General features: G+C 34.4%; 1 long non-coding RNA gene across 1 annotated transcript; it reads left to right on the top strand.

The window, feature by feature from the left end:
• The first annotated feature begins 237 nt into the window (after window positions 1–237).
• LOC150104287 (uncharacterized) lies at window positions 238–9,881 on the top strand. Its single transcript, XR_016548681.1, has 2 exons — window positions 238–373; window positions 9,698–9,881. It is a non-coding gene; the product is annotated as an uncharacterized LOC150104287 (long non-coding RNA).
• Window positions 9,882–15,575: the final 5,694 nt, after the last annotated feature.

The following is a 15,575-nucleotide window of genomic DNA, read 5'->3' as shown; positions in this document are numbered from 1 at the left end:
TAAACCAGTTCTCATAGTAGTCTAAAGATCGATGTTTGCCACTACACCTAATCGCTCTAGGTACCCGTACTGTACCTAGTCAGTTGAACGATATGCGATAGTCCGTTGAGCATTGCAGTTATAGTTTGAGGTGTTTCCACGTAATCATGACCTAAGGGCTCGGCTGTTTATAGTTTTTCTAAAATGAGCGGTGTGAAAGAGCGAAGAGTTTACATCAAGTTTTGTGAAAACTTGCTCAGACCTCAGTAATGTCACGCGTCTATCACTGGTATGTCCATCATCACTGCGTAAGTAAACAGGGCAAGTCAAACATCGAAAGAAAGATAACTGCTTTCTTTGATTGAGCTTGATTGATGCATCAGGAAAACAGTCGGTAAGCCAAACTCCGTTACTTGTGTGCTATTAGATTTAAGCGAAAATATTCCAAAGGAAATCAGAAAAGTGTCACACTTAGAACTCGACATACCTTGGGAACCACGTTATGGCTCTGTATTCTCTACCTATTATTATTATTTTTAATTCTCCCAAGAAAAATTCGTACTTTAAGTATGAAAATATGAGGACGTTTCAGAGATCAAGAACAATCTCTGAACTCAAACTCAAAAATTAATATAAAACAATGGTTAATTGAAATAAAACTAAGGTTACGTATTATAATAGCAGAAATAGAAAGGTTTTCCCTTCTGGAAACTCGAGTTTTCTACCCTGTAAAAACAAGCAAACCGGTTAGGAAGAAACAAATAACAGACATCACACATTGGTCTCAGAGCTTGTTGCTTCGGCCGCAATTCCAAACAACGCTTGTCACTTTATAATTTCATATTTAGAATCAGGAACCGAGAAACTCTTATTTTTTAAATTCAATTATTAAATTTATTAACTTTTTTTACATAAAGCGTGTGGTATGTGGTATGTTTCTTTACACAAATATATAACTTGTTCCAGCACAAGTTCAGTCCAGAGCAGTTGTGTATAATATTCATGTTTGTATTCTATATTTTCTGGAGTTTACATATGCTCTATTCCAAAATTATTTAAGGACAAATACAGTAGCTACTATTTTATCACATCTCACTTTTAAAATTGCTGATTTTTCGTTCAGTGCTCTGCTCACAGAAAAAAAAACCATAGCAGTGATAAGGGAGCCAAAAGTGATGTCATAGATATTGGAACAGTTACTTTACACATCGATTAAAAATAGTAATATTGCAATCGAAAAAATTTATGTGTCTCTGGGTGTATTTGTAACCCATTCTTTACCTTACAAATAAACGAACTAAGTTCATTCTGAACATGCACGCCAGCGACTACTTCTTTGCACTTTACAACCTTCCCTCCGAAAAACACATTTGCAAATGCATGTTAGTTGCAAAAACTGATGTCTTTTTAAAAGCACGAGGGCATCAGTAATTTCGAGAAGGTTTCTTTGGCCATGCACTGTGGCACAAAAAATCGACCAAACAGCACTTCAATGAACTTCTTTCGATTCGATGTTAAACTATGTAGAGCTACATTTGATGCCATTCCAAAATAAGTGTGGTTTGTGTCAAGCTCGGTGTATTTTTTGATACAGTAAATTGTTTTTCAACAGTTTGAAGCATGCATATGCACTCAATGTTTGAGAACTTCGAGTAGAAAGAGATTGTAAGAGTGATATTTGTTATACAATGATGGCAACCATTTGGTGATTAAGAAATCCGATTTCCTTTAACATGGAGAGAGAGAATCTGAACTGAGCAGGAAGGGCAATATCATACGTCCAAAAATAATTTTATACGCATACACACAATATGTATGAATGTTATGAAACAAATAGTGGAAATTTGAAGAACGTACGGTGACATGTGATTCTCTATGAAACTCAGACATCTTCCTGCATTTTTGTTTCTCTTTATGATTTCCATCGCAACTAAATTCGATCTTTTATTACATCTCTACAAATGCATCAGAGGAGTTATATATGCACTTAATAATGCATAGATAATTCCTATGATAAGATAGGCTATATTTTCCAAAGCATTCGACTTTAGTAATTGAATAAAGACATAATTAACTTTTATTTAAAATATATAATTAATAAAGTGGTCTAAGCATTTTCTGATCCACTTTTTTTCTCTGAATGACTGTGGTAATCCTGTTTAGAAGACTGAACACCAGTTTACAATATACAATAAGACTGCAGCTGGAATTCGGGGGTCCTCTTCCTTTAATACTGTACTTTCTATGTGATGTTAACCAGAATTCTGGGACACTGAGGAGAATTCGGCAACATTATTTTCCTGAAAACCTACTCACGAGTCAGCCTCTATGGTAGCGGCGTCAACAATGCATTAAGGCTGCAGGTTCTATTTAGACTACGTCACAGATAAGTTGGGACCTATACTTGAAACAAATTTACTATTCTCCCTCATATTTCTCAGGAGAATTTTAAACTTCGAAACTCTGCAAAAATACCCGGTTACGTTACTGCAACGGAGTATTATTATGCTCCATGAAGAGCAGCATTGATCCCCTCCCTAGAGTTTCCTAAAATATCAATACACATTATATTACTGCAATGAGATTATTCGCACTAGGAAGAAACAACGAAGAAACAAGACCTACGAAGAAACGAGAGAAGCAACCCACCGAACAAGGATTTAAGCACACATTAAATGCGAATTTGACTTGTTTCGAAACGTAAGTGTATTAAGGTAGGCACCAGTTTTCGAACCTCATCCAAACAAATCTGTCTCACTCATATTGTTTTATATTCTAAGATACGATGTTTATCAGGTAAATCATGAAAACCGCCCTAGAGCTTTTAAATGAATCGTGTTCACTCGAGTTCTGTTATTCCATTTTTTGTAGGAGCGCCTTGAAGAAGGAGGGGAAATCTTAAGAAATAATGAAGTGTTTTACAATTCTTTAAGTTATATTTCATTTAATTAACATTTCAGATACGAGACATCTATTTAGAATTTATTCTGAACAATAACTGTTTAGAGCATTACGTATCAAATATTGTATTTACTTTTTGTACAGCATTTTAGGTTTTTCAGACCTACAGTCTATTGAATTCAAAAAATCTATTCAATATTAGTTTATTTCCTATTTAGAGAGAGAGAGAGAGAGAGAGAGAGAGAGAGAGAGAGAGAGAGAGAGAGAGAGAGAGAGAGCATATCTACACAAAATTTCCTTCAGCTAAGACTATAAAAAAGCCTTTAGTCACTGCTGACAGTTGACATTTGTTTGGAAAAGGCATTATGAAATGGCAGTCAAGCATATCTGCACAAGCTTAAAATCAAAAATTTGCGACTTGTTTTTGGTGATTTACGATGGGTCATTGACTGCCCTGTGATCATGTTTTACCTGTGCATGCTGTCTCCAATACTCGGTAAAACATGATCACAGGCCAGTCAATGACCCATCATAAACCACTAATTTCATGATCATGAAGATAACAGATGTAGGAATTTGCTTCGTAAGTATATTTTGCAAAACATAATAAATGCTCTAAAAAAAAAAATTGATCACTAATGTAACCTAAGCAATTTAACTGAGCATTTAAATTTATACGATCAATTTTATGATATAATAAATATTATTGGCAATACCCATGTAAAAAAGGGTTTACCTGCTTCTGCGCTTTTTTTTAACTGACCTTAACAACTCTAAAATCACCAGTACAGTTCATTTTTAAATGTGAAGTTAAATAAATACTTTCCTCGAATTTCCGTGAATTGGCTCTTTAAAATTAAGAGCCAATTCACCAGTAGTTTATTTTGACAATCAAGGATTAACTCGTCAAAAACAATTGTATAAATTGTAATAGTATAAAATAATTCTCAGAATTCAATTGCACCTTCGTGGAATATAATTTAGACCCAGAACATAAATGAAAAAATCACTACATAGCATACTTTTAAATATTAACTAAGCGATACAAAATATTACGTCATAGAATTAAACACTTTTAATGACTAGTTTGTCTTTTGGAAACTTACTGCATCAACAATGAGAGTGAAAACATAACTTCTATCCGTATTGAAAAAGCATTCAATCAACTACAACAACGAAGTGTTCTCTAACAATGAAAGCCGGATGTTGGTTATTAGCAAAATGTTAACTTAATATTTTTCACCGTTAAACTGTGAAAACCGCTGCATTATTTGACCCTTCTAGAAATTTTATATTCAGTGAAACAGATAACATAAAAAAAAATTTCTCTTCTGGGATCTGCGTTCATGTGGAACGATTTAATTATATGATCATGGGGAACCTGGGATCTTAAATAGCAAGGCCAAAGTAAAGTCATTAAATTTCTGCACAACTGAGGAAGTTAGCTGCTTAATTACGAGAAACGTGCTGAACTTTCTTGCGAGTACATTTAGTCCGCGGACTATAATAGTATAAAGATAATTTATGATGTGCAGAAACTCGGGTTAAATCCTCATTAACTGCGAAAATATACTGTAAAAGGTCCGAATACTACAAAAATGCTGTAGTTAATAAATATGCATACATAATAAATAAATACACTAACATACTGCATGTTAACATTCATACTTTGTGCTGTATGACTAGTTCAAAGATATATTATTTAAAATTTTCAAATTATGCATTAAAATGTTCTCTGCTTAATAGTCGAAATGAATAGCCCCAGAATGCCAGCCAGCGATCACGCTGTGTGTTCCAGTGATTAATCCTGATGTAGGGATCCTTAAGAAAATACAAACCACAGATCTGTATTTTACAAAGTTCGCAAATGCTTTTTGCAAATAGTAACATGCATCCAATTCTATTGGTAATTCCATTGTTGTCTGCATGTTAATGTTAGCCAGGAAGATACAAGAATATTTATACAGGAAGAACCTCGCGATAAAAATTCTAACCAGCAGTTATCAAGGTACGTCGTTTGGTTATTCATTCATTCTCTTGTCCTGCTGTACTGTTTTTGGAAGTTGTGTACTTGCGTTGAAATACTAGCAAGTGGTTATTTGCGAGTTCATTGATTAATATAGCAGAGATCTGCTTAATCACCAGTCATTTCTATTAACAGCGAATGATTTTAACCAGTTTAGTTTACAAATAATAAATTAATAAAATCTTAAAACATAAACATGAAACGAAAAAAGAATACCATTGAAATCGTTATTTATGTGCCATCTATCAAGTAAGCTTTTCCTACTTGTTTTTATTAATAATGCAATCGTCTGAACACTGCCGTGCCAAGAGATGAAACCGGTTCACATAAAGGCATTCTTTAAACGACATTGCCGCCATCATGGAGGTGTAATAAGAAATACAATTACTGTTGAAAAACTGTGTGAACATGATGGAGATAGTTATAAGTATGAAGGAAAAAAACAAACAAAAGAAAACAAAAAAAATGCGGGATACTAAACTTAGTCTTTATGTTTGTCTGTATTCAACCGTACTGCAGGCGGTAAAAACATTCAACCATCAAGTGATGACAAGAATGAATAATTTACCCTCAGGTCCGGGCGACAGGTTGCGTGAATACGAACATATTAAATGTGTTACCTTCAACATAATGGCCTCACACCATTATCATCCATTGCTGAATAGAACAATGTTTTTATGGACGCTATGCATAGTTGATAGTCTTCTGCCTATATAACCGTAAAAATTGCAATTAAAGGTGTGTTTTTCATTAGAGATAGTGGCGCCACCGGGACTACGTTATCTGGTTTTTATATGGTGGCAATGAAGGGTACACACATTTCACATTTGGTTTAAAGAAAAACAGCGAACGCCATTAGTAAGTAGCTGTTTTCAACTAATGCATACAAAGATTAACAAGCGAATACTGCAAGCAGAAAGAGAAATATTTTTCTTAAAGAACGAATGGCCCTTAAAAATGAGCATTTGTTTCAACGAGTTGAAATAAACTAAATTTCTTTCACTGATTTAGATACTGAAGCGCGTGTGTGTGTATATTATATCTATATTCTGGACTGTAAAATAAAATGAAATCTATTATCAATACAGCGATGAATGTTAAACTGTGCCATGAAGGAAAAAAAATATATACATTCACTCATTAAAGTCTGTCGACATTCCACCTTAAACAATTCATGGGTTGAAATTTGCATAATTTATATATATTTAAATTATACATAAATTGCTAAAATATGGTGGAATATAGTTAGCTTGTACTCGCGGATTGACACGTATCCCAATTCTATGTTGATTGTTCCGTCCCCCCCCCTCATTGAGCAGCCGTCATATTTTATGAAGTTGTGTATATAACTGACAGCCTATCTGAAACAATTACAACATCTTGTGAAAGATACAATCTATTCCTCGTGACAATTGTTTGAGCCATAAGACGTTCAGTTGCGTTCCTGAATCTGTCTGATGAAATTTCAGAACATGTGAACTGCTAAAAACAAAAGAGAAGCAGTAGCGCATTCAGGATTTAATCTTGAGGGGGGGGGGGGTGATTAGACGATTTGAGAATACATATTACGCATAGCATACGACCTCTGACTCAGCATCTGCAATGATCACTAATTCATAAGTAGTATAGAAATAGAAGACCTGACACAACATAAATTTAAAATAATGAATTTTAATTAGGAAAAGATTTTTGGAAATTTTTCTAGTGTTTTTTTTCTTTTTTGGGGGAAACCTTGGTTCCCCCAAAGAAAAAGAGCCCCCCCCACCTCTAGGTGCGCCACTGAAGAGAAGTATCACATGACCGAATTAAAAGAATGGCTACGTAGGTCGTCACTTTGCTATGTACGCAGGCAAATCTAAGGAAACATTTCCTGAGGGGAAGGAGTTGATATATGGATAAGGTATGAAATAATCGAACTTATAGATTGCACCTAAGCCAGTATGGAAAATACTGAATCGGACCACTTCATCTTAGAATATAGTAAATATAGATATAGTTAGCTTTCTAAATGAAGTCATTAATTATATTCTGTTCTCCTCTTAAAGTCAAAATTTATCCAAATAGTATTACTAATATGTTACACTTATTTACAATGCAGATAGTACACGACCTAATTATTATTATTATTTAAAAGACTTTCTCTGAAATTGAAGTTGTTTAACGTAGTGATATTTATGTTATGCTAACAGTTAGTAAACATGATCATTATCTGATAAACTTATCAGAGAAAGGATGATAGTACATAATCTTCACATCCTGAGAACGAAACATAATAAAATGGAGGGAAATAAAACCACCTCTATTACAACTAGCTGTTTAACTGTTTTCATTATTAGAAGATACAATTTATACTTTTTTTTTGTTTAGTTTTCTGTGCACTTTATGTACGGCGCAGGATTAATTCCAATAAAAATGTTCCCAAATAAAAACTTAATATTAGGTACAAAAAAGTTTGCGAGTTGTGCATATCAATTATTTTGGCAATTATACCTACGAAAGATCGAAACCTATAGTAACGCTATATTATGGGTGGCAGATAAACCAGAAATCATGCTATAAACACCAAATATGGGTGGTTTCTCATAATGTCATTCAAGCAGCGGCTCGCGAAGGCAAAGTGGAGCCTTCATATCAAAGTCAACACAACAAGGAGAGACTAAAGCGCTTAACATAATTAATGTTGATGATATTTCTTGTTCGTAATTGTTATTTAGTATTTACACGATTGAGACATGGGGTGAGTACATTATGTAAGTTGCATATATTCTTAGAAAAGTTTGTTTATTTTGCGGGGGGGGGGCAGAACAAACAGACTTGCCACCTATGTGCTACACTGGCTTACATAACTTCAGTTTAAAATTATAATGTTCTCGCAGATGAAGTTTTTAATTCTATATCATCAAAGAATGAGTTATGTATGAATGTGTAATGTACATAAGCAATGAGATTTTTTTTCTTTTTTACTATGAACTCTTTGACAAAAAAAAATACTAGTTGTGGTGGAGGTGGGCGGTAGATGGCGTTGATGGAGATAATTCGTAGTAGAGGTTCGGTGTAGTCGTTGAGACAGTTGTAGGTGTCCTCCCTCGATGAGTCTTCGGACTCCTTGGAGGTATCAGGAATAATAATAATAATAATAAAACTATATTAGCGAAATAAAAGCATCTATTCAAGTATTAGTAGAGAGAGACAATATGAAGGACCCACCTTAATAACGCAAACTTCAGAAGTGTGAAAGAATTCTTCCATAATTCTGGGGACTTATGTATTTCGAAACTGTTTCCACCCTACGAAGTCGTACTTGTTATTCTGACTAACAAATCCGTATACTAATCATCCAGTTTTTTTCTTATTTTGAATGTTTTCATTTCGTTATTTTTCCGTAAGGTATTCCTTTTGACGTTTTAATTCTCTCGTTTATTCTTTTTATATCTGAGGTTTTTATTATTTCTTTCCAAACCATTTTCTTTAGCTAAATGATTTGTAAATTTTAATACTATTTAGGTGAAGTTAATCTAGTTTTTTTTATACTTCTTAGTGAAAGTGAATAAAACACGTCATCAAGGTCGCCTTCTTCGTTGATGCTTTTATTTCTCTAATATAAAATCACATTTCATAATAATATACCAACCGTAGCCAAAAAGCAGGTTAAAGTAGGGTACTGCATTGAATAAAAAACAAAGCATGTCAAATATACTTATAGAAATAAACTTCGGTAAGTGAATAGTAAGTTTCTTTTTCTTTTTTTCTTTTTCTTGCAAGATATCCCCCAAGAGTAAAAATCCTAAGATATATCCCAAGAGTACAATTCTATACAATATGTTTTATATCTCTACTAGATTTTACATACTCTAAAAAAAAAAAAAAAAATCGTTATTACATCCGATTCTGTTTAAGTATACTTTTGCAAGCACATTAATGAACAATTATATGAGAATTATAAGTATTAATTTGTCTTAGAGCAAACTGCTTATATTCAAAAACGTACTGAAAGTTTCTTGCGACTATGTCATTTGTAATTAATGTGAAAGGTCAGCTTAAAATAGGGTGATGTGATTACTAGTTCCAGCATTGCTTGTTTCGCTGCAAAAACTTGCTGGTTGTGGTTGAACAAAATAAAAAAAGTTATGTGTGATATTAAACTAAATGACGCGTGTTTCTGCTTAATACTGTAAGGAGGAGGTCTACGAAAACATAATTCGATCAAACATTCGTCATCACATTATACAATTTCTATTGTGCTTTTTAATTGCAATTAATGAGTAAAAAATCACGTCAAACTGTTTTAGATTTGAATTGAGAATGGCACAAGATTATAGACACACAGACTCACTACTACGTATGGAATGTTGCATTTATGACTTCACCAGGATACATTTTTAATTATGCCAATAATTATGACAGCCGTGACTCATTAATCATACATAATTGCACGTGGACGCTTTCGTAATAACGCAATAATAAATGGTATGCGGCTCTTTATTATGCCTGTATTTCACATAGCATAATAATAAACATTCCTCGTGCAGTCATTATTTGATGTGCTCGAACTAAGTACACAATGACGTGATATAATTGGGTTTATAATATTTATTTCCATGCTACATTTAGCCACAGTTCGTTCATCATCCAACAATGATTGTTAACAATGATCACTAAAAAGCATTATATTTGAAATGTTTCTCTAAGAATGCGATAAAATTTACTGAATTTTTATTTTATTTTATTTATTTTTGCATGTAATCCAATTAGCTTTATCCAAGTAATCCTCTACTTTGCTTTGCCTTGCAGGAAAATGAAAACTCTTTAACGAAGAATGCGTTTGCTGTTCGTCTACTACACCAAAGTGGGAATTAGATATGTGTGCATAATAAGGAAGCAAACAGCACTGCAGTCCCTCTCATAACCTCGAGGCTATTTTGTTCTCCAAATTTATTGTAAGCTGAAAGTAAACCAATCTGCGTGGTCGACTTAATCATTAACGGTTATTTTGAAGAAACCTTTAAAATATTACCATGGTAACCAAAAATGGTTGGTTACCATGGTAACCAACGATTGAGTTTACATTGTGTAAACAGTGTAAACTCCATCGAAATAAAAAAAATATGGATGGAGTTTACACAGTGTAAACTCCATCCATAGTTTACGTGACAGTTTACACTGCCGGTTAACACAAACCACTGATTTTTTTCCCACCCTGATTAAAAATGATTCGTATTTCGATATATGTCAGCCATATTAGCTGTGGCTGTTCTTCGTATTTACGGCAGAAGCAACCTATGAAGCCAGTATTATATTAACGTCTGTAACCCGCATATGTCCTTATAGCGGATTGCTTGTTCTCGGGATGTACCGTGTTAACCGAGTGGATGGCAGTTCTTCGCTCTACAGCCATCATGTGATTTCGAATCTGCACCATGTTCGAATCCTGTCATAGATGCGAGGAACTTTTGGCTTTTCAACCCACACTGACCGGAAGTTTACAGTACGGAGGGAAATCTCCACAATGTCGCATTTACATCAAAAACTGCGAGCCGTCATTTTTCCGTTTTCATGGTATACGATGACAAGAACCACATCAATGTTAAGGTAAGACCTTCGGCAGTGTTGATTCCTTTTCAACTATCATGGTATTCCCAAAACAAAGGAGAATTTTTCGGCAGCCAATTACCACTATGAGAATCTATATATTGAAATGCGATTCCCACGACGCAGACGTAATTAGTTTTCTGACACCTGACATATGGGGGAAGGGGATGGGGGTAGAGAGAAAGGATAGTCGAGCCTTGGGAAATAGGCGGTCATGTGACGGAGGCGTTTTTGTAAGCTAGAAACTGAGCCATCTACAATGTTCGTGTAGACGATGAAGGTGTGTCAGAAATATTTGAATTAATCATCACCTTGGCCAGAAAATTGAGTTGTCAAATTATGATGGATTGGCGCTCCAGTTTGAGGTTTTTTATTCCCGCTTTCTTTCTGCTGTGAGCAGTGTGTCTTTAGAAAGGCCATTATAGGAGTGCTGTCAGTTAAAGCACTGACAGTGATATATGAGAGGTCGGGTCCTAAGCAATGTTGTACTGAAGGTTTTCCTGGCCCTTGTGCTGAAAAGGGAGGGGGGGGGGGAATAGAAACACTGGGTGCAAGCTGAAGTGGGTGTGATATTTCAGAAGCTAATCGAATTTCGTTAACGGTAGTTCCACGTGACAGTTTACACTGCCTGTCTTAAGTCTTTGAAGCTGTTGCTGTGAAGCTCGCAGTGATGGGTTTTATTGTCTCCGTTCACCTACGCATCGTATGTTTTTATATCCACCTCAACGGTGCACGAGATGTTTAATTAAAGTAAATGGTAATCTAACCCCACAACCAACTTTGCGAGCCAACAGCGGCAAAAATAATATCATAATCATTTCATATATTTGACATCACAAGGAATGAACACTTACGGATGGGATATCAGAAGAGTCCAAATATATCATCATCGCCATCTAGAGAAAGATTTCTACAACAGAAGCATTCAGACACGTATTTCAGTAACAATACAGAAACATAATACACAATTCCAAGAATATTAACACAATATGACAAAACAAAGAAGAGAAATGATATTATTATTACGAAACAATGATGTAAAATAGAAAAGTACATTGGATTCAATATCATAACAATGTTGTCTTTTTCTTTTCAGACGCTGAAAATCAATTATATACTTAAACAGGTAGTAATTAAAAGAACGAATCATTTTGCTCATGTTCTTTTCTTGTTTCAGTAGAAGTTTATTTAATACAAGAAACACAAATAGCTAATCGAATTTTGTTAGTAGCAGGAATGCAATCAAGAGAATATACAGTACATAATATACTAATATTCTACAGAGGCCTTACAAAAGTAAAGGTTTTTTTTTTTTTGTGAATTCACCCACAGATTTGAAACCTAAAGTACATTTTAGAACCGTGAATGGGATAATATAATAATTCGTGCTCTAGAGACTAAGCAGAGTACTCTCTGGACAAATAGGACCGGTCTCGCTAGCGTATGTTTAATATTAAACATAATGTAATTAATGATACTGTTAAAGTATTAAGTGTCTTTAAACTCTTAAAATAAATAATTCCTGAAACGTTTTAATATATATGCTCTATGAGATCCGAAATAAAATATCTCAGCATCAAGTAAACCGTAATCTTACTTGGAAAAATAAGGCAATTGACTAATTTCTGTCAAACCTACAACAACATGAGCAAAAACTATCCAAACATCCTTTTACAGTTCATTGCTGAGTCACCGGATCTGCTACTTTCATTCAATCTTTTTTCCATCTACCTCGCTTCTGTGAAAGTCTTGGCCAGAAAGTATCCCCCAAAGACTATAACCACTAACTCTTGAAAAAGAATATCAAGAGATTGCTTCTGTTCACCACTATCCGCACATGGTACTGACTTGTTTCAGGCCTTGTGGCCTTCGTGTGCGTGTGGGGGAGGGGGGTGGGGGGTGGAAGGATATAAAAAAAACGAAAAATAAAATTGAACTGCATTTTTATTTTATTTCTGTATCCGTTGAACTGCGTCACTGACGAACTTCCGTCCTTGTTACGGTAGTGTTTGTGCAGTTATGGCAGTAATAAAATGCACATGTATCGTCACTGATAAAGGCAGATTATTTCAGTGTAGCCAATGAGAAGTTCAATAGCATTTTATTCTAGTTTAATAGCATTCTACACATTAAATCACCTTTAATATAAATTTGACAATGCTTAAATTTAATAAACCGACACAGAAAAAAAAAATAATGCTCTTCCCTCCCCTATAATAGTTAATCATGTTTTTGACAACCAGGTGTCTGAATGAGTGACAGGTTGATTGACCTGAACAACCACTTCAGGTGAAGTTGGTACTCAACTCAATCAAGCCGTTTAGATCTGTTTCTTTAAAGCTGAACTCGATCCTGTGTTGAATTCATAACGCTTGGATGTTCTGCAGCAGTGCAATGGTACATTCTTCATTGTAATAAAATATACTCTATACTTTTCTCTATCCAGACTTAATAATTTCGTGTCGCTTGAATTATCCATTCCATGTGTGTGATCGGAATATTTCGCACGATCAGCAGTAATCTTAGTGTTGCCACCTTATGTCCATATTTTGCAACACGGCCCCATGAATCGTGAATATCATGGCTGTGCTCTTCTGAGCCAAAGATGCAACAGTTTTAAATTTACTTACCGACATTAAACGCTTATCAGAAAAAAAAAGTTGTGATATTTTAATGTCTGTGACAATGTTTTAAAATTATATGTACAATAATTCACAGATATGAATAAGTTACTTTTCAGGTTAAGGCAAGCCATTGAATAAGCGGCAATGAGTAGAAAACGTGAAATAAACTGAAAAACAGTATTCAATGAATATCTACAAGTCTATATTTCTGTACAAGTCATTAATCATTGCAATAGCAATAGATAAAGAAATATTTTCTTTCATTCGCGACCAGTAAAATTGCAGGATCGTACATAAAAAGCAATAATTATGGAAGATGTAGATATTTCCTCAATATTGAACCACCAATAATCATTTGTTTCGGAGTTAATTCATGACGAACTTTGTTCCTACAAGGAGCGCAACTAATTCTTTTGATTATTTGCACGAAGGTAAAAATAAACGTTAACAAGATTGAAGTGATTGGACCAGTAAAGCAAATATCGATTTAAATCAAATTAAAATGGAGTGTTTGTGAAGGAGTATTGGGGGAGGGGGGGGGACAATTCCAATACCTAATTTTAAATGGTATTGGAATTGTCGACAGTTTATTTTGAAAAGATGAAACCATCTACATCTTTACATTAATATTTTAAGCGCTGCTCTCACATTTAAGTAAAATGCATTATCATATTATTGCTTATAAATCAAGAGCCCGATATTATTACCCAATAATCTGTAACAATGTTACAAGTGTTTTTTTTTCTCTCCTTTCACAAACAGAATAACTTCAAATAGAATAGAAGGTATAGCAAACGGAATAAAATTGCGAAAAGTGCAGATGAAAATATGATTGATACAGAAGTTTAATTATGAAACCAGCTACGTTTGATTCGAATGTTTATAATTTAGAAATTAAAAGCCGAAAGTGTAAGTAATTTATAGCTGAGAGGTCAATATTGACAGCTTAATGCTTGTTAATGGAGTCTTAGAAGATCATTATAAGAGAGAAAAAAAAAAACTGGAACTGTAGCTGTCACCTAAAGTCTTTGCACTTGAACCATAACAAATGATTAAAAAAAAAAAACCCTAAATACTTTGAAATGTGAATTCCAAATTTGGGTAGACTTAATCACGCATACAGCATATTCATGCTGTCTGTAAGAAAGCAATAAAGCTGTTCTTACTCAAAAAATGTTAATAAACTAAAGCATTCCGGATTTTTATTGCAATTTATCAAAACATTTTCACTGTAAATTAAAATAAATTTAATTACATAAAAAATATTCCTGTAAGCAAATTTAGATACAACATATCATGCTTCGGAGACACGAAACCTAACAAGAACATTATTGTTGCCTTTCATTAAAGCGACTCTTAAGGAAGTTTTATTACAAGAACAATCACAGGTTGTTAGGCAACATAAGCGAGCGTAAAATTGTCACACTGATATTTGTTATCGTGATATGAATTGATCCAAAGAAAACAATCGACCATTACATTCAATTCAATTGTCCATTCACTTCAATCGCCAAATCGTATTCACATTTTAAACTTTCAACAATTGAACATTCTCAACAATATTCTGCCAAATGTTCATTTGCTCACGCATTTTTAATGAGTTCATCTTTTACAAGATATCTCTCTAAATGGATAGAATTTGGACGAAATGGTATTTTTTTTTTTTGAATCTTTACTAGAATGCAAACGTATAATTTATCTTTAATTTAAATTATGCGTCTATAAAGTAATGTTAAACACTACTATAAAATTAGACAAACGATATTATCTCAACACTAGACTGGCGTTGTCGTATTAAACCGTTAATACCTCATTTCTGTAATAATAATAATAATAGAAAAGGGTTATGAATAAGAACAAAATGTATATTTTGATCATGTCCAATCGTTCATCATACACTGCTTGGAAAGAAGTGAAAGGACACCTCAATGGGCAAGGTGCATCGTGCCATGTAACGAGTCACGTGTTTGTGGCCGACATAAATTGGAGGAATATATGCTCCTAGGTCAGTGCAACTGTGTTCAGGTGAAATGGCTGCCAGAAGGGAACTGACGGAGTTTGAAAGAGGCGTTGCGATAGGATGCCACATTGCGTGCCTATATGTTTGGCAAACTGTTGAGAAATTGGGTCACCCCAGATCAACCATCAGTGATACCATGCTGAGAAGGAAGAGTAGGGAATCAACTACAATGCTACCAGCAGTGGACTACCAACTACACCCTCTGAACGTGACCGTAAGGTGCTACGAAGAGTAAGTAAAAACATCCATTTGTCGGCACCGACACGTTGCATCCGGAGTTTCCGGCATCGACTAGACACGAATCTGCACAAAAACGTTCAGAACAGAGGCTCACAACAAGGGGTTTCCATGGTAGGACCGTAATATGCAAGGACCACATCACCCGAATCAACATGCAGCGTCGTCTTCAGTGGTGCAACAAGCTTTTACAGTGAGA

This window comes from Typopeltis vanoorti, chromosome 8 (assembly GCF_054136105.1).
Source record: "Typopeltis vanoorti isolate ZY-2024b chromosome 8, IOZ_Tvanoo_1.0, whole genome shotgun sequence".
NCBI lineage: Eukaryota > Metazoa > Arthropoda > Arachnida > Uropygi > Thelyphonidae > Typopeltis > Typopeltis vanoorti.
This window is presented reverse-complemented; position numbering and strand designations above follow the sequence as displayed.